This window comes from Rhinolophus ferrumequinum, chromosome X (genome assembly GCF_004115265.2).
Source record: "Rhinolophus ferrumequinum isolate MPI-CBG mRhiFer1 chromosome X, mRhiFer1_v1.p, whole genome shotgun sequence".
Taxonomy (NCBI): Eukaryota; Metazoa; Chordata; class Mammalia; order Chiroptera; family Rhinolophidae; genus Rhinolophus; species Rhinolophus ferrumequinum.
In genome coordinates this window covers 15,628,175-15,653,580 of record NC_046284.1, presented here as the reverse complement: position 1 = coordinate 15,653,580, position 25,406 = coordinate 15,628,175, and the positions used below count along the sequence as shown (strand labels likewise).

The 25,406-nt window shown below is 40.1% G+C and overlaps 1 long non-coding RNA gene across 1 annotated transcript; it reads left to right on the top strand.

Moving 5' to 3' along the window:
- The first annotated feature begins 3,140 nt into the window (after positions 1-3,140).
- LOC117020527 (uncharacterized) lies at positions 3,141-20,415 on the top strand. The gene is made up of 3 exons (XR_004422716.1): positions 3,141-3,182; positions 13,250-13,740; positions 19,893-20,415. It is a non-coding gene; the product is annotated as an uncharacterized LOC117020527 (long non-coding RNA).
- Positions 20,416-25,406: the final 4,991 nt, after the last annotated feature.

Here is a 25,406-nt window from a genome sequence, read left to right as displayed (position 1 = left end):
ATTACATATGTGACTTGCATTATATGTATCATATGACAGTGCTGCTCTAGAGCTGATATTAAAATTCTAACTTCCTTTAAAAACATGACCACAGGAAAAAAAAGATTTGTCCACTACTCTCGTCCAGTAAGTATATTGGTATTCTGATGTAGGTAGTACTTTGATTAGTGTTTGGGTTTCCAGGTTGGGGAATTTCTAGTTGAAAGCAGGTAAAAGTAAAACAAGCAAGCAAGCAAACAAACAAACAAACAAAAAACCAGTATTTTGTTAAAGATATTTTATAAACAGTCTTTTATTAGTACCTAGAAATTTTCCCAATATGGACTTTGGATGGCTTCTCAGTGGGTGCAAGTGAAGCTTTTCAAACTCTTCCAAAATGTCAGTGGCGGATATTGCATTCTATGGAAGATATGAAGTATTTCATCACATTTGAGGTGCTGTTTTATGTAATTACGTTTTTATGTAACACTAAGAAAGAAAGAAAAAACTTCTGAATAAACTATGATGTAATGCTTTCATATCCATAGAATTTTAATTTTATATTTATTGAAAGAGCTTTTTTGGCTTATTTAGACATGTATTTTTATCATACTCGTATATCATGATACTATAATAGCCACGACCAAATTTGAATATACACAGGCAATGACAGCTCCCTTTCAAATGCCTCCTGGCTGACAGTGATTGTAGAACGCCATTGATTGAAAAGTGCACTCTGACTTCAGAGATGTGAAAATGTGAAGAAAATAAGCATCTGAGAAGTAGTTAAATACGGTAAGTCATTTGGCAAGAAAAAAGGGTGATGTAGGGCTGAAAGCCAAACTCCAAGACAGCAGCCTAGTAAAAACACTTTTCTGTGTATTATTGTAGTTACGAAAAACAAAATATGGATGTCATTTAAAAATATATCGTCGTGCATTTAAATAACATTACATGATATATTTCATCGCAATTGTTTGGTGGTTTTCTTAGCATTCTTTTATTTGTTTCCTGTCTTAGAAGTAGGAAGGCTAGGGAACAATCGGGATGGGTGGGGCTGTGACTGGGGACAGACTGGATCTCTCCAGGCGGAAAATGTCTAGCGTGTCTGTTGTAAGAACCACTTAGCACAGCCTTGTGTGAAGCTGTGCCTTCAATAGCACTGTTTGTTCTTTGTAAGTGGGCCTAACAGAGGCAGCCTTTCTCCTTGTCGTGGCTTAGTTTAGTTTTCACATATTCAATGTATCCTTTCTTGACTGAAGGGCCTCAAAGAGGGAGGAATGGTGATTGAGCTGCTTTCCTACTTTTTGTTTGATATAGTATTCGAGAGGGTCAGCAAGATGAATCAAAACTCCACAGGAAGTACATCATGTCAAGAATCAAGGGGAAAAAAACAAACCCTAGATTTGTCCTCCAGGAACTGTGGCAGATCTCTGATTGTAATGATACTCTTGATGGTATAAGAATTTACAAGAGGTAACAAAACCAACAGTAACAGTCTTCATGAAATGAGAAGAAGAGACATGTTCCCTCCCTTGTCCCTACAGCTATACATTATACTAAAACTTAAGTGTCTCTTGAGGGCTCAAAAGCTGGGTCAGCTTAATGGGCTTGTGACCTGTGCAGTCTCATAGGGCTCTGTGCTTAGAAGGGTTCCATGCTTGTTTTAATGCTCTGCTGTCATGGTCTTGAAACTCGCAATAATTTTGGAAAAGGGGGCCCACATTTTCACGTTCCATTGGGCCCCACAAATTAGGTAGTTGATCCCATTCAAAAGGAGATACTTGCCAGAGAATTATGAACTGAAGGAGCAAGATTAAATCGGAAGCATTGCTTTTCTAATGTTGTGCACTGAACTCTGTCAATATTCATAAACTACTGTTGCTGTTGGTGGTGATGTTAATAATAGTTGTAGAAGTAGTAATAGGAGGAGTAGTATTATCAGCAGTACTTTATATTGACTCCCTCATTTATTCATATGACCTGGGGCATCTCCTGTGTCTCTATTTTCTCACCTGCCCTCCCAATACCCATGATCTGTACAGGTTGAAACAGAGGAAAAAGATTATTTATTCCCCTACCCAGCATGGCATGGAGTCTGGGCAGCAACGACCTGCCTGGAGTCTTGGGGGCCTGAGTTGAGCTCAGCAATGAGGCTGCTCTGGCCCGTGACTGTAAAGCAGGTGTCCAGGGGGTGCTAGAGCCCGAAAATCAGTGCCTCTGAAATCTCAAGAGCCCAATGGGTACATCTCACTGCTGTCAAAAGGGCTGGGTCAAGGCACTTGGATGGAAACCGCAGATGCGCAGACAGGGCTAGAGGGTTGAGAAGAGAGGAGAGGAGGTGCATCCCGGAAAGATCCTCTGAGCCCCTGGGGCATAGTGACAAGGGCTTTTTCCTAGGGTGCCTGCAGTGTTGGAGAGGGAATGGCCAAGGGTGCCAGCCATCTCAGATTTCCACATAGGTTTTCTTACTGCCCAGAATGGAATGGTACTCCATTGCCATTATCTGAGTGAGAAAAGAAAACTTTTGTCTCCATTGTGTGAAGGAACTCATTTTCCTGCATGTAAAGGAGAAAAGTGGCACAATGGAGAGAGACCTTAAGGAAGTCAGCAAATGCCATGTGGCTTTTAAGTATGCAAGAATGCCTGTCAGTGATTTCCTTAAACAATTGCAGGGTTTCACTGCATTGCAATAAAGAGAAGTGAAAGCAGCACTTCAAATGAGGCCACCGAAAATGCCATTTGAAATATCTTGGCAGTGTACTGTGTCACTGTTGGGACACAGTGATAAACAATTTGCCTTATTTCACACATCAGAGATCGCTGGACTTTGTTTCTTGCGTGTGGCAGAAGTGAAGATAGGGATGTAGCCTTTTAGGAATAAGTGTCCAGGAGAAGACTTTTGGTTTCCTGGTTAAAATGACATAATGTATTTGGTTGCATGTCTCTGTTGGGAAATGGGAGGATTACTGTGTTGTGTCAGAAAGCAGGGAGTGAAGTGGCTGGGATGTATTTGCATTACAGTGGTACCTCGGTTTTCGAACATAATCCGTTCTGGAAGACCGTTCGAGTTCTGAAACATTGGAAAACAGCCGACAGCTAAGCCTCAGGATCTTGCACTCAGTGGAAGCCGCGTGACATGTTCGACATCCGAGGCGTTTGTAAACCGAAATGTTCGTCAACGGAGACGTTTGAAAACCGAGGTACAGTAGTACTATGATTTTTTTTTTGTACCTGAATTTGCACACTTACGTGCAATCTGTAGCAAGGGCTGCAGACCAGGTAAACCAATAGCAAAGAGCCAACATGTGGTCTTTGATTGGTTCAGATCTGAGACTTCCAGCTGCCTAGCAGCTTGGCTTGGGAAGGATGCATGGCAACCTGGATCTGGACTAGGGACAGGGATAACAATGCTGACTGGACAACTGAATTTGTGCTAAAGAAGGTTGGAGCGTGCCACCAAGCATGTGCATTTTGAGAAGCTTTCATCACATGGGAGCCTGCAAAGGAGAGCTGGCTGTTGCACACAAAGGTCTGGGTGCAGGCGCAATTATGCTTGTATGTGCAAGGATGAAGAGCGGGGAGGGTCCTGTGGGGGTGCATTGTAAACTAGTTGGATGGGGCCTCTCTCTACAGGTGCCTGTAACTGCCTTAGGCCAAGCCCCACTCGGGTTGGAATTAGAGGTTTTTTGAGCTACCTGCCTGAAATCCCGACTATGTTCTCAGACCAACCAAGAGAGGCCACACTTGTTGGTGAAGGCAGGTTGGGAGCTCAGCCATGACTTCATTGATAATACAGGAAGAGTTCCAGCACTTCTCTTAGCACCCCAGTTAAGACTGAGGACCAGAGAAGGGAAGATGATAATACAGTCTCAGAGTTGGAAAGAACCCTTAAAGGCCATTTAGTGCAATCCTTATATCTCAATTGAAGTCTCCAGTAAATAATTTCTCTTTCCCTCTGCTTGAACATCTCCAGGAATGGGGGAGTCTGTTTCCTGAGGTAGCCCATTCACTCTCTGGCCATCTTTATTAGTTCTGCCTCATATTGGACTGAAATCTACCTCCCTGCGCATTCTGATCTCTGGGCCAAGTCACCTCCTGCTGACACACGGCCCTTTTGCTCACTGAAGACAGGTCCTGTCTCATTGAACTCTTCTTGCCTTGCTTCATCTCTCTCCGCCATTCCCCATTCGATGATTTTGGCCCCTGTTCTTCTTGAGGGATCCTCTCAGCAGTCCAGCTCTCCAGGGTACCAAAAGCCTTGTACAGTATTCCTGTTGCAGCCTGACCACTTGTTACCTGAGCCGAATATCGTTTCTCTGTTAACCGCATGCCATACATGGTCAGATGGCATTGTTGATTCACCCAGTTTCCAGACAGTCTAAATTCAACTGGAAGGTGCCCCCACCTGCTTTACTCAGAACTACAGGGCCAGCCAATGCTTCTGACCAAAAGCAGGAGTTCACTCACTGAAAATGAGGTCATGGTGGCACAGGGACGAACAAGATGGAGGGTAGGAAGTTATCTGGTGTATTGTCTTTTCTTGAGAGCTTTAGTATCTGTTTTTCTTCTACTCTGCATGTCCCTAGTTTATTTACAGATAATTTCATGTGGCCTCTGGGAACCTGAGAAAATATGAAAAAGACACCCTTAAAGGGGGTTGAGGAATTGTATTAGTCACATTCATTGCTCACAATGAAGCAGGAGTGAGCTTGGGACTTCCTTTCTCTCTTCATGTCCCCCTACCCTGCCCCAGGTACCCTTTGGTTTAATAGAAATCTGTTAATGAGGCTTCTGATCGTTCATGTGTAGATTGTTCTAGAAATCAATCACTCTATTCAACTGGGAACCTCCTGAGTTAATTGGGCCCTTTAACCACCTCATTCTTTGTGTGTATGCTGAAAATGACAGGTGAGGAGGCATCAAATAAGTGGTCCAAAGCCTGATACACTAAAAAAAAAAAAATCCCAACAGATTAAACGTTCGGTTTTTTAATTTTTAACATAAAATAAAAAGCTTCTGATCAGTTTCTTTGTGTTATTCAGCATTAGAGAAAATATTTCTTTGCTAATCAAGAAAAGAGAGAATTTGGACAGATACTACCACTCTTTCAATTACCAGTCTTGCTCAGGATAGTGAGAACAGCCTGACTCCAGAGTATTTGTGCTACCACAAATTATCAGTACAATCTGGTAGAAGTCTTCCACCTTTGGGCCTCAATCACTTTGTTAATAGATAAAGGAGTTGAACCAAATATCTATTATATTTCTACTGAACAGCCTGGTCTAGAGAGTTACTCCTGCTGCATGGAACCTGAGTTCCAGTTACTTAAAAACCTCCCAAGGTTGAAACCTTTAAACTTGTGGTTCTCAGCCTTGGATGCACTTTAGAATCACATTAGGATCTTTTAAAAAATACTGATCCCCTCTTCCCTATGATTTGGATTCATCTGCTATAACTCATAACGACCTTTCTTCTAAGCTCTGAATTTCTTCCATAAAGCCATAGGGTAGGATCATAAAACATTAGGATTCTGTTATGTGAATGCCAGAAACATGTATAACCCCAGGTTGGACAGCTGCTGGATGAAGGGCAGATGCAACACTGAAACAGGCTTAGTTCAGACCCTCAACTAGTTCTCAAGAGCAAAACGAGGGCCTTCTCCTTAGCTCCTTAGTTGTTACAAGTCAAGCAAACGGACAGGAAAGAGTCACTTGAATTAATTCTGTCTTGGCTGCTGCTTGTTATTTGAGATTCTGAAAATCAGCCTAGTGCATTCCATCTATCCTCCCAGGGATATGCTTGGCATTGTTTGGTCTGCTTTCAGAAAGATAAATGGGGCTCAAAGAGTGTGATCATCTCCTTGGTTAAGCAAATTCCTTCCACCAAATATTTATTATTTTGTTTTAATGAGGGGATTTTTTTTTTTTTGGACTCTCCAGAGGTCTAAGGAAGAAAGCATAGAAAAGGTAGTTTGATTGGAATTGGACTGCCCTCTAGAATGGAGCAAGCAGCCATCAAGTTCATGACTGTAATAAGACCTCTCACAAGTGCAGAGACAAAGTGAGAAAGAGAAAAAAGGTACAAGAGTAAGGGAGGCTGAATGTACAGCCAGCCCAGCAGTTTCTGCAGTGAGTTGCATCATAAAGTAAGTTGGGGTTTTCCCAGAGCCCATGTGCCTGGGCGAACTTTATTTGCAATTTCCTTAACAGCTTTTTAAATCAACATATTTTATAGCAATTAACTATAATTACAAATCTTAAAAACATTTATATGGATAATTACGTGCCTAATTATTGTTCCTTCATTTTCAATTAATTCTAAAAGAAATTAACTGTGTGATTTTGACAAGTGTTTAGTGTTTCCAAAACTGATTGTGAATCTCTATTACTTAAATTTGTTGTTATACATTTTCGCAAATTTTTCCCAATCTGAAACTGTCTATAATTGTTGGCAGTAAGTTTCTTGTCTGCATGCCGGTCACACATTACTCTCACACCTATGATTGCTTGGAAGGGAGTGTGAACACTGCCAAGGAAAAATGACCCACCCAGTTAATCAGTGGCAGAGAGCTGAGAATTGGGCTCCATATTTTCCTATGGCGATTGTTTAGCCACTGGCTGCAGGCCACCAAGTGAGTTATTGATCCATTGGGACCCAGCCCATTTCAATTGCCATGATAGGCTTTCTGTCATCAGACTACTAAAACTGTGTGTTTGGGGGAGAGGAAAATAATGAAAACCACTAGTCTGTGCAACTTACCAGGTTTAAACTATCTAAAGGAAGATATTTGATAGGCATTGACAGTAGGGTAGCTGAATGGCAGAAATGCTGACCAATTGGACTTAGATGTGTTGAGGAAAACTCTGAAATCCAATTCACTGGCCCAGATAGCATCTGCAATACTGTTTGTGGTAGGGAGGGTTAGTATTAAGGGATTCCAAAAAGTGGTATATTTGCGGTGAATTCTTAATAAGAGGGGCACACAGAAGATGTATGACCAAATTCCAATTCAGATATTTATTACCTATGTGACCTCTGATGATTTTTCAAAGAGAGAAATCAGATAATGTGGGTAAAACAGCATCCAGGACCGTACTTGAGACCTAGCCTGTCCTCAGCAAATGTTCTTTTTCCTTCTTCCCCGAAATCTTAGACTTGTGTTATTCTATAAAGAGCTCATTTTTAAAGATTACTTCATTCTGAGATATTTTATTTGTACTTATTTGTCAGTCAATGGCAAGAGAATGACCTATTATTAACTTGTAGACCCATACAATTTTTTATGATATTTTAAAACCTTTACCTTACAAGCTTTTTAATTTATTATTTATCTTACCCGGTGCTAAGATAATTTTTTTAATAACATGAAAGGAATACAGTCATCCCTCGGTATCCATGGGATATTGGTTCCAGGACCCCTGCAAATACCAAAACCTGCCGATGCGGGAGTCCCTTATATAAAATGGCATAGTATTTGCATATAACATACACACATCTTCCCTTATAATTTAAATCATCTCTAGATTACTTATAATACCTAAACAATGTAAATGCTATATAAATAGTTGTTATACTGTGTTGTTCGGGGAATAATGACAAGAAGAAAAGTCTGTACATGTTCAGTACAGATGCAACCATCGTAGGTCTAACTACGTAGTACAAGTCAGCGACAATATAACAATTTTTTCCTATTTTCAATCCTTGGTTGGTTGAATCTGCGAATGCGGAACACGCAGATATGAAGGGCTAACTGTGCTAGGATTGGAGTACAATTGCACTGCCAAATATATGCATAGATTTTTTTTTTTCAGAATGTGTGCAGCTATTGTATGACCCTGAAAATAATTTTTTCTTTATAGGTTTGTATCACTTTGTCCTATTCTCTTGGAAGATGTTGATATTTGTACCCCCAATTTCTCTAGTGGCAAAGTTAAAAATAACGAGTTGCCTTTAATGTCAATACTGACAGTGATAAATGATGGCTGCTTGTTTGTATAGGTGTGAATGACGGGACCCATAGCTAATTACCATCCAACTCATTTATTCTTTGGGACCACCAATGAGCCAATCATTAAGGGGCTATATTCATTGTGATGAATCTTTCATTCAGAAAATATTTATTGAGCCTACTTATGGACCAGAAATTCTGCTAGTTGGTACATCCATGGCATAGCTCCAACCTTAAGGTGCTTATAATATAACAAGGAGCTAAGACCTGTCTATGAACAATTCAAACACAAGATACAAAACAAAAATGTCATGAGGAAGAACAAGATGCTACTGGAGTTCAGAGAAGGGAGTGGTTACTGCTGGTAGGGGGAATTCAGGAAAGGCTTTACTCATTCATTCATTCATTCACTTAACAAGCACTTGAACAAGAGACTATGCTAGGCTGAGGATACAGAGACAAATAAAATGCTGCCCTCAAGGAGTTTACCTTCTAGGGAAAGATATCCAGACTAGAGACAACACCCTGGGTTAAGTCTTACTGACGATTAAGGTCAGAACAAAGTGCTAGGGAGCTTAGAAGTTAGTATATTTGGGGAAGCCAAGGAAGGAGTCATGGTTGAAGCAGACATTGACCTGGAGTTTCTTTAGTGAGTTTATAGCCTAGTGAAGGTGACTGCCATGCATGTAAATAATTCCAACACTAGGTGAAAGGTGCTAAGTACCTTGAGAGAAATTCAGACAAAGGGCTGTGAGAGAGGCTTCAGGGGTGAATGTTTACTTCCAGCTGGGGCCTCAAGTAAGTATTTACAAAGAGGTCGAATTGGAGCTGGTCTTAGAGGATGAGTAAAACTTCAACAGGCAAGGAGGTGAGGGAAGGGGTGATCCAGAAGGAACAGCATGAATAGAGACACGACATTGCTACTAATGAGTCATTTGAAGTGGCTAGAGTGGACTAGGCTGGGCAATGGCAATTTGAGGACAATACAATGTGCAGCTAGATCATGGAAGGTAGCGAACACCAAGGTGACTCATTGGACTTCAATGAGTGGGCAATGTGTCTCTTCTTCTGACTGTGCCTTGGAATTGAGGTCAGGCTCTGGAATTGGGCTGCTTGGGTTCAAATACTGCCCCACCATTCACTAGCTGCATGAACTTGAGCAAACCTCTTAGCCTCTCTGAGCCTTGGTTTTAACATCTGTAAAATGGGTATGACAGTAATATTGTACCCCACAGGTACCTTCAATGAGAACTGGTTTACTTCATGTATTTGTAGCTTCTAGAACAGTGCTTAGCAAGACGGACTATATGTGTCAATTGTTAGTAGCAGCAGTAGTAGTAACAATAATAGTTGCGGTATAAACAGTAGCAACTTTAGGGAATTCTCGTGTTGTGAACTTGTAGGGACATACAGTGGTACCTTGGTTTTCGAACATAATCCATTCCGGAAGACCGTTCAAGTTCTGAAACGTTTAAAAACCGAGGCACGGTTTCCCCATAGAAAGTAATGTAAAATGGATTAATCCGTTCCAGACCTTTACAATCAACCCCCGAAACTGCAAATTTAGCATGAATTTTACTATCTAATGATACCATAAATCCATAAAATTTACGGCATTCGTAAACCGAAATGTTCGTCAACGGAGATGTTCGAAAACCGAGGTACCACTGTACTTAGGATGACCTGACCTGCTTCAGGAAACCAGTAGTGAACCTCAGGGCGTATTTTTAAATGATCAATATTATCCCCTGCATAACTGTTGAGGTACATCTGAGTTGAGCCATGTACTAGCCACATAAATAGCCAGGCCTCAGCTGTTAGAAATGGCCCAGCAAGAATGTTGGCTGCCAAGACAATAGAGGCAACCAATAAAACGGGTCCAGGATCAGGCCCAAGCAGGAGAGTTTCAGAGAGCTCCTCCATCTATGACACATCATCAGCAAAGCTTGCAAACAGTAGGGATCACCTGTGCTGAAAGTCTAGCAATAAAGGAATTGGATTCCCATGTCCCAGGTGTCTTAGTTTTCACACCCCTACCTCAAGTTGAAATTTTAACATGAAAGTGGAGCTATTTTCAAGTAATACTAAAGTGTCCCCACTGGGGGCTTGTTCACAGGAAACAGGTACAGCCTGAGAACAATGGTCTGCAAAGCTGTGGAGACTGTTCTTTCTCGTGTTGATCCCTGGTGCATTTTGGGACACAACTGAGAAGTCCAGCTGCATTTAGCAGATGGCCTATGATTGAGTATAATCTCCTTGCGTGCCCAACTGTGGATTCAGCTGATAGATGTCACTGTACACATGCCTCTTCCTTATGGATTGCAGTCGGTTATCACTAAACACACAAGCTGCTGTTATAAGACAGAGGTACCTTAGTAAGTCCTGGACGAGCCCACAAATCTCCCTTCTCAAATGAGCGTTAGCATAGGGAGCTCAGGGTTCCCTTTGCAGATTGACAGCAAAGTTCCTGAGACACAGAGCAATTAGAATGGATCTCTTTTTGAGACCTCTGTGTCTTATACTCTCTAAGCTGTATGCAAACATCATCATGTAGGCCTAAAAGTAATGGAATCATATTGTATTGGAAAAAAATGTTATTATATGTCTTAATCAAAAAAGGATTTAAAGCTGGCTGGTGTCAAGTGTTGTGCCAGCAATCAAACAGTCCTCCAAGGATTAAGTCGTAAGTGTCTTCTGCCCAATTTACGCACTTTACATCAGAAAATCGCTCTTAACTTATACTTCTTGATAAACATCAGTTAAACATTTACCTGGAAAATAATTATGTTTGTCTCCTCAGAATTTTTTTTGAGAGGGTATATTTTGGATGGCTCATATTTGTTTAAAAAGACTATCCTTGGAAGTTTCCTAAAATAAATGTACTTGTGGCAAACAGAGGCTTCCAAATCATTCCTAGAGTAGAGCTAGAAATGTAGAAACGAGGGAACAGAAATTCAGCGGGGTTTAGGTTCCGTGACAGAACATGGCATTAGGGTTTGAGCTCATTTGTATGACCTTGCATCAGCCTGTGTTCAGACTCAGTTTCTTCATCTGCTCATAACAGCATTGTCCTGAGGGAAGATTAATTAAAATACTATATGGAGAAATGATTTGTAAATGTAAAACGACCACTCAAATGTAAGGAATTGCTATTATTATCATCACCATTCATGATTCTACAGCTTATAACTAGTCAGAGTTTGTCTACATACATACGTACGTGCATACATACATACATACATACATCAAGCAGTCATGTCTTTCCCCACTAGATGGCAGGCAAGCCACTTGTTTATGGGGTTAGGGATCTAAAGAACCACAGCAATTCTGGTTTGTGAGGCAGTGCCACAATGGACAAGGGTGAATTAGAATTGTGAAAAACAGATGTTAAAATAAATCTCAAGCACTACCGGTTTGCAATTTACCAAGATTTTGTATCTATGTGAACCTGGTGTGTTTCTTTTTTTTTCTGACTAGGAGAAAGGGGACAGCCAAGCAATTTCTACAAATAAGGAAAATGTTCAGCCCACTTAGAGTTATAGCTAACAGACTTAAGGATTATTTATAACACCATTTGGCAGGCGATGGTTTCATCTACATCAGGGATCAACAAACTGCTTCTGCAGAGGGCCAGATAGTAAATATTTCCAGCTTTGCAGGTTGATCTGTCTCTGCTGCATTGATTCAGCTTTGCCTTTGTAGCCTGGAAACAGCCTGAGACACTAAGAAAATGAGTGGGCATGGCTGGGTTACAATAAAACTTTATTTATGGACACTTAAATTTGAAATTCGTATAACTTACACTTGCCACAAAATCTTCTTCTTTTGATTTTTTTCTGACCATTTAAAAATGTGAAAACCATTGTTGGCTCAAAGACCAAAGAAAAAATGGCCACAGGCTTGATTTGGCCCTCAGGGAATATTTTGCAGATTCCCGGATTAAAAGCTTTAATAGTCTTAACTATCAGATTGACAATCTTCTCAATTAATATATCATTTTACTGCTTTCATAATAAATATTTCAATGTGACTGTTATTTTTGCCATGAATAAATTAAGAATCCTTGTGATATTTTTTGCCTACCTCTCAATAATATGAACTTGTGTCTTGTTTGTTAGACTATAAACAAAAGAATTCAACTAGTGGTTGCGTTGTTCCTAGAGTTGTCAGAAAAAAACAAGACACTCAGCTAAATTTGAATTTCAACTAAACAATGAATAATTTTTAAAGTATAAATGTGTCCCATATATTGCATGGGACATATTTTATTATAAAAGCTCTGTATTTTGCCGTGTATAATGGGCACTTTTATGCCCAAATTTGTGAGGGAAAAATAAGGATGTGCATTATACATGGGTGGTATTAATTCCGTATCTATATAAATGGTTTTAATTCTTTTATTTATGCTTATGAGTTAAAAGTGTAATAATAATAAATAAATGCTAAAATTCCTTTATAATACAAAAAACAAGTACCTAAATATAAACACATACAAATTTGAATTAAAAAATTAAAACAAAAGATTTTTTCCCCTGAAAGTTTGGGCCAAAAACGTGGGTGCACATTATACATGGGAGCGCATTATACTCGGCAAAATACAGTATTTCTTGTTGATCTGAGATTCTGTTTTACTTTGGTGACCTATGTTTTTATTTCCTAAATCTGGCGTTCTTGTACTTATATATAGACTGCCTATTACTCGTTTATTAAAACCTTAAAAATAATTGAAGATCTGCAGACAGGACTCCTGAAGTGAACTATGCCTTTAGAGATTTGGGGAAAATACGCATCTCCAACCCCTGGTTGCTTTCAGTGCAAGTTAACACATCCGTGTGGCATAAACAGGCATGTTTCACATTTATTTTCCAGGAGTATTTTCCTGAGCGGCTAGGGCCAGTCTCACTTGGATAAGCCATTTTAATTGTGAGAAACCCAAAGTAATCTTCAGACAGGCACTTGCTTCAGAGAAACTTGAAGTCTTCTGAAGGGCTTGGGTGGGAACAACAAATCCAATCCTTCCCCCCCCTCGCACACCCCCCACCCGCGCCGGGCTGGTGTTTCATGGGGCTAGGCTTGTTTTAGGCCAATTCCCACCAAAAACCCCATCCTTCTCTAAACACTTTTTCCCACCTCTTGGTGGAGATTTCAAGTGTGCACAGGCAGTGTTTGGTAGAGCTTGCTTTAGCGGGGTTTCTTTGTGTGTGTATTTGTTAGGATGCACTACTGGTACTAAATACTGACACATATTTAATTTGCTTGGTGACTTTTCACGAAAGACAGCGAATGCTAAATCCTCCCCAAATCTGACGTTCTTTCCAGCTTGAAGATCTGCGGCCTGCCCAAGCGTTCAGGCGGATCAGGAACTGTTAACCACCAGAGACCTTGTGGAGTTTCTTATCCCTTTGGCCTTGAGATGGTTAATTCAGAGGGCCTCCTGGCTGCCGCAGCTGGGACCGAGTTGGGGGGTGGTGGTGAGTGGTGTAACTGAGGAAGTGTCCTGACACGCAGCGAACAGGTCAGAAGTGACGGCACACAGTCCTCCCATCCCTGCGGGGGCCCAGCCCGCCCTGCGCCGAGGGAGTGAACCTCCAGCGAGCAATAGCAGCCGTGGGCGGGCGGGCAGACGCTGGAGGGGCCACCCGAGGGGGCAGGTCTCTCCGGAGAGCAGCCAGTTCATAAAGGCTGCGCGGAAGGACACTGCTTCAGTGTAGGCGCGCTGCAAACACGAGACGCATTCTCCCCAGAGGGGAGCAGACCGTGCCTTGGCGGTTAGGAGAGGAGATTGCCGGGCCTGGAGCAGCCAGAACCAGGTAAGCCGACGTCCTTTCGGTATTCCGCTTTAACCAAGCTGATTTCCTTCGGGGGCCTGCCATTCACTACTCTTGCAGAGCAGCGTGGGCTCCCAGCCGGCCGGCCAGCCAGCCGGAACACGCCAGTCGGGCCTCCTCCTCCCCATCCTGCGGTGGCCCACGCTTAGATTCACTAGCACCTCCTCCGGGCTGCCTTTTACTGTTTCTCTACCTGCAAAATCATGTCCTTCACTTACGTCTTCCCTCAAATCACCAGGGCCTGGGCAAGGGCACATCTAGCGAGGCACTTGCCTTGGAGCAAAATTTAAGGGGGCACCAAGACTCAGTAATCAAGATGAAAATTTTAAATGTGATGTCTCTCAAATTCAAAGTTAATGCAAAAAACTTCCACGATGAACAACATATGAAAATGTTAAATAAATACATGATCTGACCCTGACTGGGCCACAGTCGCCTCACCCTAATGCCAGGCTTTGCAAATCAACTGTGAAGTGATTGATTGCCTCCTCTCTCCGTGGCCCCAAGTGCCGGGCCTCTGTGGTACCTATTATTTGGTCTTGCCGTGGCAATGAGTTGTGTTTCCCTTGTGTATATGCCTCCCTGGCTGTGCGGAAGGAAGGAGGGACTTCTACTTCACCACCTCAAGGAGCACAGCGGAGGCCATGGGGACGGTATGGAGTGTGGAGGTGACTAAAGGTGAGAGCTTCTCCCACACCCCAGGTTGTAAAGCTTTGCATGGGAACCACCAAAACCCCACCGAAGTAAGGCACAAGAGGAAGCTGTGGTTTCTTAATTAGGGCTTAGGAACCCGTTCAGAACTGAGTTGAATATAAGTGCTTTAAAGGACCCACCAGTAACAAGGAAGGGCTTTTGAAACTGTTTTTGCAGAAAGAGGGATGCCTCTGCACTTGGGGATTCTTTGTTCTTCTTTAGCCTGCCACGAGCACTTCCTGGTATTGCAATTCAGTGTGAATTTGCAATGATACAAGCACCTTTAATGAGGATCACACTCCACAATTTACAGTGTCATTCCCTCCTATCATGCATTATTTAACTCACAGCAGGCGGCAGGACACTGTGCTAGGCGCTGGTTAAAAGCTGCTTTCTGTGGTCAAAGTGAGGAGCCATTGTTTGCTGCCTTTGAGGTTAAGAGGGGGCAAACAGCGTACCTTAGGAAACAGTCTAGTTGTATTTCAGGTTGGGACCTGGCCAGCCACTAGGTCCGTGAACTTGCTGGATTCCTTAAAGCGTTCCCTAACTAAATGCTTCATTTTGCCTAATGCAGTCCAGTGAAAATGAGATAAGGAGAAAGAGCAAATGGAGGAGGAGATCTGGAAATTTATTGTTCAAATGTATGTGCCTTTTCTTTAAAAACTTTGGAAGCTATGAGCATGGCCAACACCCAAAAAGATGAGGGGAAAAAAGAGAATTTGTCACAACACTTTCCCGATCCTGGACTGCTAAGACGAGTTTGCTTCCCTGGAGGAGCTATGGCGTCAACATTCTATTTGACGAGAAACGGGAAGAAATTGGGGAAGTGCCGACTTTGCGCATAGCAGACCGCCTTGGCTTTTTGCATTCCTTCGCTGCCCGGGTTTAGCCTTTCCATTCTGTAGCCAGCAGAGGGTACTGTTGCTACATAGGCTCCATTTTGATTTTTTGGTAGGGAGAATTTTCAGAGCTATGAATATAAAAACTACTTGGATCCAGTAAGAAATACACACGATTTTGTATGAAATTTTACTGGGAAAAATAGGTTATTATTAAGAAATTATGAATGTCTTATTTGATTAGTGAACCATCGGACCACAGAAGGAAAGTGAAGATGTTTCATGACTGTCTTTGTTATCAAAGATTAAATTGCAAGAACAAAACAGCAATGGGATGATAAATATCAGCATGATATCCCTAAATTATTTAGGATACAAATAGTTAGGACTTTTTCTCTTAGGAATGTGTGTGCCGAGACTACTAACAGGGAAGAATAGGTCTGATTTATCCTAAACACCTGCTTTTTTATTCATTGCATACATAAACCCTTCCATTAATATCAAGAGAGTTAAACGTAACTCCATCTCATCAAAGAAATCGGGCATCTGAAGCCCTCTACGATTTACCTCAACAGACTTTTCCAGTTTTGTATTTTACTAACTACTTCTGCCCCCACTGTGTTTCAGCCTCATCTAATCTAGTCCCCATACTTAACCAGCATTTCCCTGCCTCTGCCTTTGCTCCCACTCACTTGCTCCATTCTCCACACACTGGAAATCCTACCCGTTCTTCAAGGTCCAGTTTAAATGCTAACACTTGTGAATGTTGTATGCAGCTCTTATTCTCTCTGAGCATTTATGCAGTAAAATGAGGACCTGTTCTGTTGCAGATACTGTCAAGGCATTCACAAATGATTAAAACAGGGAAACAGATGGCACTACAGTGACATATCACAAATGCTGTAATCAGAGTAAGCATGAGACAGAGCCTCAGAGCTCTAATCAGTTCTTCAGAGCCAGCTGGGGGGAGCAGGGAAAGCTTCCTGGAGGAGGTGGTGCTTGAAATAGTGTTGAAGGTTAAAGAAATCTGGATGATTGAAATAGCCCCTTAACTGGTAACATATAGATTACAAGGGATGAGGTAGTGAGAGATAAGACTGGGAAAGTAGGCAGGCACCATCATACAAAGGGAGGTTGGACTTTATTCAGTAAGCCATGGGGCCTCATGGGAGCGATTTAAAGTGGAGAAAGTACTGGATTAGACCCCTATTTTAGAAAGGTTGCCTGGAAGCAGTGTTGTAGATAGGCTTGAATGGCAGGCAGACAACTTAGGAAGTTACACGCCATTCTTCAGATGAGAAATAGGAAGGGCCTGAACCAGAGTAGATAAAGTAGGAATGGACAGAAGCAGGCAGATTAGGCCCCCATATCACGTTGTTTGTAACCCTTATGGAATGTGTGGCTTTCTACCTTATATTGTGTTATATTCATCTTCCCTAGAAGACTAAGTTCCTTGAGATCAAGTTTTTATTTCTCAGGTCATTTCTTTATTTGTCATATCACATGGCCTTGTACATGATATACTCTTGGTCAGCATGAGTTGACTGAGGGGAACAATTGAATTTCTGAAATTTTAGATCATGAAGGTTTACTTTGGAAATGTTGTATTATAGCTCTTTGGTCTCAAAAGTCAGGGGAATGACATCTTTATCATATTAGTAAATGCACCGTGGATAGTTTATATATTTTGAATAAAATGACATTTCTTATGGAAACCTCACCATTGGTTACCATTTATGGGTGTTATACTTTAAAGTGTTAAATGATTCTGATAGTGTGTACTGTTTGAGCTCACCACTTGTGTGCGTGTGTTTGAAGATTTTTGAAGAGGGAGAATGAGCTCTGCATAGCTGGTATACACACAAACCCCTTAAGACCAAATGTCCTTTCATAACAGAAACTGCAGTGCACTCAATCCTATTTGTACATACAAATCCTCACAAGGTGTGGCATTTAAAAAAAAATTCCTTGTTCTCGATTGAAATGCCAACAGAAAAAACATCCTGAGATCCCCCTGCCCTTGTGGACACTTGAGCCGGGTGAGCCCCAGAGCTCAACCAGCGAGGCTTTGTTTCTCCTTACAGAGGATGCCAGGCCGCTTAGACTCACAAGGACTAGAAGAAGGATGTTATACTCTCAACCCTGTAGACAAACGGACTTTGGAAAAGCACCTTGAGAAGAGGTGCACTTGGTTACACCATTATTTATTATCATCCTAGCAGCTTTAAGTCTCTGTCTAGCTTGCAGAACTGAAAGGTAACATGGGAAGTTTATTTCAGAGGCTTTATTCTTCACACTAACTTGGCTCCAGCATCTTGCAAAAGTGACATATCCTTAGCAAGGTCAGAGGACACTGGATGAAACTCTGACCCAAAGTGAATGTTATGGGTAGAAGTATATTCTATCATTTGAAAGTTGGCTGAATGAAGGTTTACCCAGTGATTTAGTTAAACATATAGTAGCCATTCTTCCTACCCAGGGTTGTGGTTATTAGTTTTTATGCTCTTGCTTGCTCTTTATTTCCTTCCATAAATTTCCATCTCCTGTGGGGTATAGAAAGCAGTTGTTATTAGTATTATGCAGCTGAACTGTCCCCAGGTTTAAATAATCTGGTTTCAGGTAAAATAGCTATAAATTTTTTGTTCAAATTTGGTAGAGAAAAAGAAAACTTGAAAATTGAGTCTCTTACCTTTAAATTGATATCGGGATTCAGGCTTCATAATGCCTTAGTATTTAATCTATTGACTTAAAGTGAGACAAATATTTAAAGTGATTTCCCTCCAATGGTTAGTTGTTCTTTAGTTGTAACTCTTCATCTTGTATTTAACCTTAAAAGGCACTGTGAGTGCCTAAAATGTAGCCATGGAACATGAGATTATTACTTCAGGCACTCGTGCATACACACGCACACACTCTTTATTATGAGGAAGTTCAAACCCACAGAGAAATAGAATAGTGCAATGAATGCCCACCTACCCACCACCCGGATCCCACAATTATTAACATTTTTTCATAAAATAAATGACTGATTACATGATAGGTGTAGTTGCTTCAGCTTTCCCTCCAAAAAAAGTGAATACAGAGGGTGCCAACAAAAATGTAGACACATTTTAAGAGAGGGAAAAAAACTGTTAAAATTATGTTGATGGTAACCACTTTGAGCACCTCTTGTAATTGCAGAAGTCAAACGTGACTTGTATTCATCTTTTGTTATTGGTATATATTGAGTATTACAATTTTAATAGTTTTTTCCTTTCTTAAAATATGTGTACATTTTTTTTGGCACCCTCTGTATTTGCCTTTATTACCCCAGTTCCATTATTATACCTAACAGAGTCAAGAGTAAACACCTAATCTCCTCTAACAGCCAACTCATATTCAAATTTATCCAGTTGTGCCCAAACTATGACTATTTATCAGTGAAACCATTATCAGAAGATCAGAGATCTGAGAACTTGGCACTATCACTCAGTTGATAAAAGTCAGGAGTATAGCTTGGCAGCAGAACAGAACTTAAGGCAGCAAAATATATAGTAATTATTTATTCATTTGGAAACACTCCCCTCCTCAAGCTACACTGACCTCTGGAGAAATTGAGAGATCAGTTGGAATCAACTTGAGCCCCCAATTTGGTTATCTTGGGGCTCTGACTCTACTAGAACTTCGGTGGCTCTAGTACAGAGGGGAAATAACATTGAGAGAAGCCTTCAGACACTCTTATAGATGGATAGTCAGTTATTCCAACAGCATTTATTGAGTAGGCCACCTTTTCCTCAATACGTTGAAATAATACCACGGAACTATCAAAATAGTGAATGAAAACACGTGAACATATTTTTATCATCTTAGGGCAGGGGAAGCTTTTCAAAGCAAGGTATGAAACATTTGACTACATAAATATTTGAAAACTCTTTATGGCAAAAGACAAAATAAATTTAAAAAGTAAATGCAGGTTTGAAGAAACTGCTTGCAGCATAGAATTAAAAGTAAGAGTTCTCTAATAAGCTAATACTGCCTATAAATCAGTCAGAAAAAAAATTTTAAAGTAGGCAAAAATACCAGGGGTGCCAAAAAAATGTACACAAGTGGACACTTTGGTCAACATTGCTCAAGTAGTAGTTCACCATAATCAGAAGTGTCTGGACGCTGATGGTAACCACTGTGAGCACCGCTTGTCATTGCAGAAGTCAAATGTGATTTGTATTCATCTTTTGTTATCAGTATATATTGAGTATTATAATTTTAATACAGTTTTTCTTTCTTAAAATGTGTATACATTTTTTGGCACCCTCTGTATAAATAGATGATTTAAAGATGAAGCGATAGAAATGGTTTATCATATGGAAGGATGGTTAAAGAAATGAAAATTAAAACACAAATGAGATTCCTTCTGCTTGGCACAAATTACAATGGTTGATAATATTTCATGCTCGTGAACATGCGGGAAAAGGACTCATCTACTGCTAGTGAGCATGCAAATTGGTACAGCTTTTGTAAGGGCAAGTTGGTGTATATCATTACCCCAAATTTCTGTTCTCCTCACTAGTTTATAAGCCTCTGTTCCTGACTTCGTTTTCTATTTTTGTATATGCTTTCTCCTAGATGGTGATATTTATGCTTCTCATCTCAGCCTGGTAGCCTGACCTTGATTCCTGAGTTCCCCGATCCCTTCACAACTGCAAGTCATTCTCATACAAAATTTGACTTTACCTAGTCTGCACCTTTGAGAGTTTTGGAACAATATGCAAGTTCAAGTCACCATCATGTTGTCTTGCTGACTCTCATGTGACAAGACCAGCATTTGAGTTGCTTGCTTCTGCCCTTGTTCTTCTGCCTGTTGCTCCCTCTGCAGCTGTCAATCACATACATGTGTAGTCATACAAAAGCTGTTTGCTTTTTCTATTTGTCTTGTGAATGTTGTCATTTGCTTCTTATATATTATATTAGTGTTGTGTACCACTCAGTGATATAAAACTTTCAATAATTGTAAATTTGCATAAGTTCGGGTGAGAATGGCACCCAAGCAAAACAAACAAACAAACAAACCACCAATAAAAGACAAAAACAAGAAACTGGATGATAGAAATGCAAGACAAGTGAAGAGGGCAAGAAAGATGATGTCTGTTGCTAACAAAATGAGAGTTCTTGAAATGTTTTGATAATGGTGAAAAAAAAGACCTCTGTAGGGTGTTTTTTTGGTGTTAATGAATTTACAATTTGTACAATAAAGAAAAATCAGAAAGGTATTAGGGCTAGTGTATCGAGGGGCACACCAGAATCATTGAGAAAATCACACATAACTCGAAATACCAAAATATAGAAAATGGAAAGAGATTTGCACTCATGGCTACTAAAATAGAGAAGGCCAAATAGGCCTCTTTCTGCATGTATAATCCATCAGCGAGCATCACAAAAATGCAAGTTTAAATTTCGATCTGGATGAAAAATTCTAACATTTTTTCGTGAGTAATGGGTGGTTGGATAGGGTTAAGAAATACTATGGTCTATGAAAAGAAGTGGCTGGCAGAGGAAGCAGATCATGAAGCTTCTGCAGAGTATCCTGAATACCTGAAGAAAATGATTGAGGAAAATGGCTATTTGCCTAAACAGGTCTTCAGTGCTGATGAAATGGTCCTTTTCTGGAAGCATATGCCTGCTTGCACATAATGGCAAAGGATGAGAAAAAGACCAGAGGCTTCAAGCCTGGAAACAACAAGCTCAAAGTTCTACTTTGTTCCAATGTAGACTTTTTGATTAAACCCATGTTGCTTCACAGACTTCGAAATCTATGTCCTCTTATAAGAGGATGTGAGAAATGCTTTCCTGGCTACAAGATGGGAAACCATAACATTGGGATCACTGAGAAATGCTTTTTGGGCTGGTTTTTGAAGTATTGTGTTCTTGAGGTTAAACAACGTTTAAACCAAAAAAATCTTGAATTCAATGTTGCTGATTCTGGACACTGACAAAAGTACAATAGTAAATGCTTCTCTTTGCGTTAAAATTATCTCCATCCCTCCCCCTGACCTGTAAAAACTCCAGTCCTTCAACTCATGCATCTGGGAGTGCTAAAAATGTTCACGATGTACTGCCCTCGGCGTATGTTTGACTACCTTGCAGATCTTATGAGAGAGACACCAGAACTTACTGTGAGAGAAGCTTGGCAAATTTTCTCCATTTGTCACACTCTTAACAATAGTAGAAGAATCAGTGAGAACAAATAAAACAATCAACCCTTAATGGAGACTGGTGGACACTTTGGAATGAGGTTGTAACTGATTGTGAAGGTTTCCTTCCGGTGGTAGAACTTGAAAATATTGTAGCATCTGCAAAACGTTTAGGTAGTGAAGGATTTGAAGACATTGAATTAAGTGACGTTGCTGAACTGTTAGGTTGTCATCCTCAGAAGATAGTTGAGAAATATTTCAGAGATGTGATCACCTCAGAAGTTGATAAAAGAGGTCAGCATAGGTTAACATCCAGAGCTCAAAGAATGTTGAAGTACCCACTCTGCAAATCAAAATGCTGTGATTATTCAGAGGGAAGAGGTTTCTGGTGGAATAGTTACTGACCTTCAGGCAAGGCTTAAATGATTACCCACAACCCTCTAAAGCAGTAATACAAACAGCAGGCAGAGAAGCTGCACACAGAGAGTTGAACCTTGGGATTCAGACTCTGATCAGCTCTGATGGTGTGGTGATCCACATGTCAGAGGGTGAAAGTGAAGCAGAAGACAGCTTACTTATCTCCAGACAAAATCTAATCTTCTCCATTCTTTCCCTATCACGAGTGTGATGTCCAGCATTTTCAATGATGCATGATTGTCCCCACCTTGAGATCAGAGAGAAATAGAAATGAATTGCCCAATAATCACTATTGCTAATGTAAATTTAATGCCATCAAGATTCATTTTACTTTAGTGTTTTATTTCAGTGACAACCCAATTGTCTGAGCTTTCATAATACTCCCTTCCCTGCCCCAGTTTTCACCCAAAGCTCATAAATTCCTCCAACACAAATTCCCCTGATGATGAGGGTTTGGGGAACTCAATTCTAGTACGTAAGGAGGGGGCTACTCTACTTGGTTGGACATTACAATTTTGTACCTTGACCTGAAATTTATATGAATTCCGTTTAGGTCTATCTTGCTATCTCAACAGAAAGGATCCAAACCCCCTCCTTTTAACCAGTTGGATATAAATTAATTTGTTTTGCAGCAATTGTATCAGGTCCTGAAAGGCAGTATATTTATAATGGATTCCTGGGTTTACTTTGATATCTGATCAAAGAGGAGATGCTGCTAGAGTTCATTTCCATCGATTTTCTCTGTTCCCATATGTGGTCTTCCCAGTGATTGAAACAGTTGAATATCTTCCAGAAAAAGATATTGATACTTCCTCTTCCCTAAAGGTGGTAGAAATCCAGTAATCTCCCACCCCAGTGTGGAGGTCTGAATTATAGGCTACGTATATCTGAGTTTGAAGTGATCAGAGAAAAAGGGAAAAATACAAAAGTTAAAAGGGCTTACTTGCGTAGTTACAGTTGAGATGACAGACATTCCTCAACAAGTTCAAAAGAGGCACATGAAAGTTGAAAACCCATGATAGGGTGCTTTGGAGCTAGTGACTTGTCACAGTGCCAGAGGATCTTATACTCTTGCTCTAAGCCACTGGTTCTCAACACTGACTGCACGTCAAAATCATGATGGGGACCTTTGAAAAAAATACAGATTTCTGGGACCCACACTTAGACACGCTGAATCAGGGATGGGGCCAGCATCTGTGTATTTCGAAAGCTCCTCAAGTCATTTTTTTATACAACCATGATTGCAAACCACTGCTCTATGTCTAAACAGAATTATAATAGAAAATATTCATATAATGCAAATGGTATGGGCTCAAGAGCTAGGAAACCTTGATTTCAAGTGTCTACTCTGCACTAGCTAAGTGGATGGTCTTATTCAAATCACTCCCCTCTTACCTTATCTGTCAAATGAAAGAATAGGATCCATCTCTAAAGTCCTTCTATCTCTGACATTGTTACCTTGAGAGAAAGGTGTTTCATCCTCATTGGTTGATTTTGGGAATACCCAAGCCATTTCATAGAGACCAAGGTAAGTAGTAGTATTATTGTATTGTGTTCTTGTTATTTTAAAAACTGTGCTTATTGTTCAAGCGTTACCACATTTTAGTCCTTCCCAGAAAAGAGAGTTAGGCATAGATGCCATAAAAAAAAAGTGAAACAAACATAGCACAAACTTCTTGGAAGGAAAGATAGCACCTCCTGTGAGCTTCTTTTTATGTGATAATTGCTATTTTTCTTCTGAGTTACAGGGTTTAGGGAAAATAATGCATAGATATTTTAAGGAAAACACTAACATTTTGTGTCTACTGTTTCCATAAACCAAAACAGAGAACTCTGTATGGTTCCTGTTTCAAGTTTCCATGGATACTTGGCACAGTCTTAATCTTATCTAGAGGTAAACATTAAGTCAATGATTGTTTTACCAGTTTAAACAGTGGTTCTATATGCCATTAAATAATGTGCTTTCCTGATTGTACCATTCATTGAGATTCCTGCATTTGCAATTTTTTCTCTTAATTTGACTAGAATTAGAAAAGTAAAATTATAAATGAAACAACATAAATCAGTAACTGTTAATATAAAATAATGTAATGGGAAACTGACTACTGCATGATTTTAGTTGTCATAGGAATGCCTAGACTTTAGCTTGATACATGGAAATATTTGTCTAGGGCCCAGGTCATTTGAAATAAAATATTGAGATAAATTTAATTCTTGGTTAAATCAATATCCAGTTAAAATAATCTAAGATGTATCATTCATGAGGGTAATAGAGCATTTTAATATGGTTGAGTTTAACAAGTCAGCAGAACTTATAGGAAGGAAGATGTGAAAGGTGGTATAGTGGTAGAAAAAGAAGTTAATGACAGACATTGATTCAAGATGGCAGATTAGAGAATATATAAGTGCAAAAAGAAAAAAATGACAACACTGCCATGTAAACAGGTGTTTCTTTTTTTTTAAGTTAAGAATAGTCCCCAAAATTGAAAATCTAAAATTTCTTTTAGTACATTTTATGTACAGTTTGAGTGGAAAGAATCTTTCTGTCGCCAAATGGCTCAGGTAAATGTTTGTGTTCAGTATTATGAAGTGCATGGAAATTTCCTTTCCAGACATATTTAACCACTGGGGGAAAAAAAAAATAAAAGAGTGGAAGAGAAATGGAGCCCAGGCTGCTGAAATTTGTAGCAAATATTAGAAAACTGGCATTACATTTAAAAAGAAACTTTTCTTTGTTTAAAATCTTTTAAGTTCAAAATGCAGAGAAGGTTCTTTAAACTAGACATTGGATTACATAGCTGCCACCACCTGAATGCTAATAAAGGGCTTCTACAGTGTGGATAGCCTAAAAGAGTCTGTGAATCATGTTTGTGCTGTGAAATACATTGATCACTGAACTTTACATAGTATTATTGCCTTTTAATGGCCTTTGATGTCAGTGTATTCTGGTTGTTTATCTGAGAATTTAGAAATAAATATGATGTGCTCTGAACAAAGTGTATATATTCTTGAGAACCGTATAATCAAAGAGAAAATAGAGGAAAGGATAAATAGTATATTTCATTTGCATGAATAACAAATATTGAGAAATCAAATATGCATCTAGTGTACTTGAGACATTACACTTCATCTTTCTTGCATTGTTATGTAAAGCCTAAGATGTAATTAACTCATCATTGCAAACAACTAGAGTTGGCTCTTGATGAATTGGTAATGGTGAGTGCAAGAATGAGAACATGACACATAGAGTGAGGACTTTGCCACTGGCTTCCTGTCTGCCCTGGGCTGGGGACTCCCTCTTTCTGAGTGAGTGGTGCTTAGTCCTGGCAGAAGAACCCTTGGGCTCTTGGGGCATGAGAAGCCAGCAAGGGGCCCAAGGCTTCGGAATCAGACCTGTTTTCAGTCCTGTCACTCCAATTGCCAGCTTTGTCTGTGAGCATATTTTTTAACCACTTCAGATTTGGGTTTCTAGTCTGTAAATTGGGGTCAAAAATACCTGCATTATAGGACTGCTATAAGGTTATATAAAATG